The sequence below is a fragment of the Saccostrea cucullata genome, unplaced genomic scaffold, assembly GCF_032062105.1.
Source record: "Saccostrea cucullata isolate Sc308-1 unplaced genomic scaffold, CSIRO_AGI_Scuc_v1 ctg10182, whole genome shotgun sequence".
Taxonomy (NCBI): domain Eukaryota; kingdom Metazoa; phylum Mollusca; class Bivalvia; order Ostreida; family Ostreidae; genus Saccostrea; species Saccostrea cuccullata.
This window is the reverse complement of record NW_026924375.1, coordinates 20,482-23,989: the sequence shown is the minus strand read 5'-3', so window position 1 is coordinate 23,989 and position 3,508 is coordinate 20,482. Positions and strand designations below refer to the sequence as shown.

Below are 3,508 nucleotides of genomic sequence, written 5' to 3'. Positions count from 1 at the left end.
GTGCCTAATGCTTATTTTACCCTCTGATTTAAGGTGTTCCAGCACATCAATTAAAGGGCCATAACTCTGCTTAGGAATCATCAATTTCAATGAAACTTCACCGGCCACTTTGTAGATACAAAAGACTCCAGCATGTAAAATTTCAGCAAAATCAGACAAGGTTTGTGTCCTTATTAGGTTACAGACTACTTATTTTACCCCTATTTCATTGACCACTCAAGTAGTTCCAGTTTAAAAATAGAGGTTTTTTCTTAAAAATTCTTTGGGGTGTTTATGGGGTGGACTGATGTTATTTTTGGGTATAGATGGAAAGGAGAGGGTTTGAAAAAAAATATAAAATTGTTAATATGTGAAATTTTGCACTTGCGCGCGTAGTAGGGAGGGTGTAAAGAGGCCCATATTTACCCTTTTCCCGAAGAGAAAGTGAAAAAAGCAGGGTAGGGGTTATTTGCGATGCCTTAGAAGGAACTGCATGCGATGAATTTTCCTGAGAGTCTGAAAAATTTTTGGACTTGAATTCTTCTTACTCTGTGCCAAGTTTCAGGTAAGTTGAGCTGGTGTAATTTTTTTAATCAATTTTTATAGTATAAAGGAATGTATAGCAAAATAATTGGTAGTCTGTGTCCATGTGCCCCTGTAATCTCGTGAGATTTGATCTTTCTCGACTCCCCCGCAAAAGAGCGGTAGTAAGTTAGATAACTGCGAAGTAATCGCGATATTACGTATTATTATACCCAGGTAGCACAAAACGTTTTCATAACATTATATTCGGGTTGTAAGGATGTTATTCCAAAACGTTTTTGACATAACGTTTGAAAAATATTTTTATAACGTTTTATCTAGGTTATAATGACGATTTTAGAAAACGTTTCTCAAAAACATTTTTAAAATGTTTTTCATAACGTTTGATACTGGTTGGACGGAAGTTTTTTAAAAACATTTTTGCATAACATTTTTACATGTAATGATATTAAGAATAATTTTTTACTTAAAAAGCATAGTAAAAAGTTTTTTCACATTCCATTGTTTGGGGGAAAATATTCTTAAAAACTACAGTATGATATTAAGAATATATTGCACAGTATGTGGTGTATTGTGTCACGTTTACTCAAATTAAAAAAAAATTAAATTGAATTAAAATTGTAATTAATTCTAGGTACAAATGTTACCAGAAAACATGAATATAACATTGTTTTAAAATGTTATGAAAACATTGTTAAAACGTTATAGAAACAACAAACATCTATATAATTCAATTCTTAAAAAAATACATTTACTGATTTAGCATTTACTTTTTTGTTTGTTTGTTATTGATTACTAGGTAATGTCTTTTAAAGCATATTGGGGGGTTGGGGGGGGGTGGACAAAAAAAATTTTTTCTTTAAATTCAGTTCTTCTTTAATTGTTTTATGCCACATTCCTAAAAACATTGTGAAAAAAATGTATTAAAAGCCGTTTTTAATGTATTTTTCTAAGATGTGATGTAGTTCAACAAAATAAGGCAGTGCATTTTATTCACTTGTGTTGTTTCCTCCTTGATAATGTGTTTATCAAAAGTTAATTGAGTCGCACAGCGGGATGCCGTGGTTAGCGCTCGCTACTTGCTGCAAACTATTTCCACGTGATCTATATAGGTCAACTTATCAAGATTTTGAAAAACCGGGCAGCATTCCTGAAAGACAAAGAACAGGATTAAGGTAATATTTTACATCATCGTATGGTATGTTGAACTTAAAGTAGTATTCAATATGTATACATATATTAAGAAATTGTATTATAGTAGTAAGTGTATGTATAAGCCTAAATCATTCCTTGTAAATGGTTGAACATTTCACTGATATTTGAACTGGGCGGGTAATTTGTTGTTTTTGAAGTAAATTACTGATCATCTAAGTTAATCATGATTGTGCATTTACATAAATGTTTTATGACTTGTGTCTAGCGTGAGTTTTCTTAATTAATGTGTATTTCATGTGTAGTATAATAACCCCAGGCTAAGAGATAGATTTTAAAATTGAGAGCTTCAAAACATGATTTGAATAGATCGAGTATGCTTGCGAGGGGGAGTGTGTGTAAGTGTGTGTGTATGTGGAGGGGGGGGCTTAACAAGTTAAATACTTCTTTGAAAATGTTAAATGATTTGTATTTATATTCAGTATCATGTATATATTCACAATTTACAATTCTTGGAAATAAATATCATATTTCATTTACAGCGGCTGTTTGCAAAGACTAAATATGTACCGGTACCTTTTTAAAGATCACATGTAGAGAGAGGAATTTGCTTAGGCACACCATGCTGGAGGGATTTATCAGGGTATTTATTCTTTAAGGTATGTTTGAAGTTTCCTGACAAGAATGTATTACGGAGATAGATTTATTTAGTATACAATATATATTTTATAGAACTTTTGCCCAAAACACGCTGTTGTCAAAAAAACAACAACAAAGTTTATTTTTTTATAGATAATTTAAGAAAGACTTTCCTTGTATTTATCGGATGTATGACTATATATAGTTTTAATTCTTCTAATGCATGGATATACATGTATACATGTATTTTACAAAAATGATTTGCGAGAATGATCATTCATTTTGTTAATAAAAGTTTTTCTCTAAATCTTTGTTTTTCAGAAGAATTAAAACAAAGAAGTCCAAGTGACCCAAATGCCAAAAGTGCCAAACATGATTTTCAAAGGAAGAAGGATATTGTGATTTTTTTTTTTAAAATTTCAATTGTGACAAAACTTTTCTGTTAAGAAGACTTTTACTGACTGTGCGGATGTTTACAACAGTTCATGGATTATATTTGTGTAAAAAATTTAAACTAATTAAAACTGTAGGAAGTACAATGATTTTTATGTTGTAAAATATTTTTAAACGATTTAAAACATATAAGAAATGTTCTGAAAACGTTTTTAAAAACGTTTTGAAAACGTTTTAAAAAATGTTTTCAAAACATTGCAGGACAATGTTTTTGAAAAACGTTATGATAACGTTTAAAAAACCATACAAAATAACGTTGTAATAACGTTTTAGAAAATGTTTTCATAACATTTTGAAAACGTTTTTATAACGTTTTAATAACGTTGTTGTGTTACCTGGGTACTCCGACAGCAGACAACAGCGCTAACTTAAATAATTCCAACCCTTCCAAAAGATTTCCCGTAAACATCAAAAAATTAAATATTCAAAATCAACTTTTAACAGCACTGGCGGATTTCGGGGGTGCCCAGGCTCACCGGGTTTTTTTCGTCCAAAATATACACGAGATTTTAAAATTAAATCATTTTTTGTGTGGCTTTGGGCCCCTACCCAACGCCCACATGCTTTTAGCATAAGTAAGTAATAACATTTAAATGCTATCAGCTGAATCAGGCATTTACAAATTATATGAAAAAAGTCCTGATTTGCGAACCCCGAACTTATGGCTATTTTAGGAATATATAGTATTGTGCCATTAGTGACCATTCAAATTCACGTGCAGTGCGTATATATCTTGTGATTT

General features: G+C 31.0%; 1 long non-coding RNA gene across 1 annotated transcript; it reads left to right on the top strand.

Annotated features, from left to right (window-relative positions):
• The first annotated feature begins 1,626 nt into the window (after positions 1 to 1,626).
• Positions 1,627 to 2,674, top strand: LOC134266290 (uncharacterized). The gene is made up of 3 exons (XR_009991941.1): positions 1,627 to 1,697; positions 2,217 to 2,333; positions 2,635 to 2,674. It is a non-coding gene; the product is annotated as an uncharacterized LOC134266290 (long non-coding RNA).
• Positions 2,675 to 3,508: the final 834 nt, after the last annotated feature.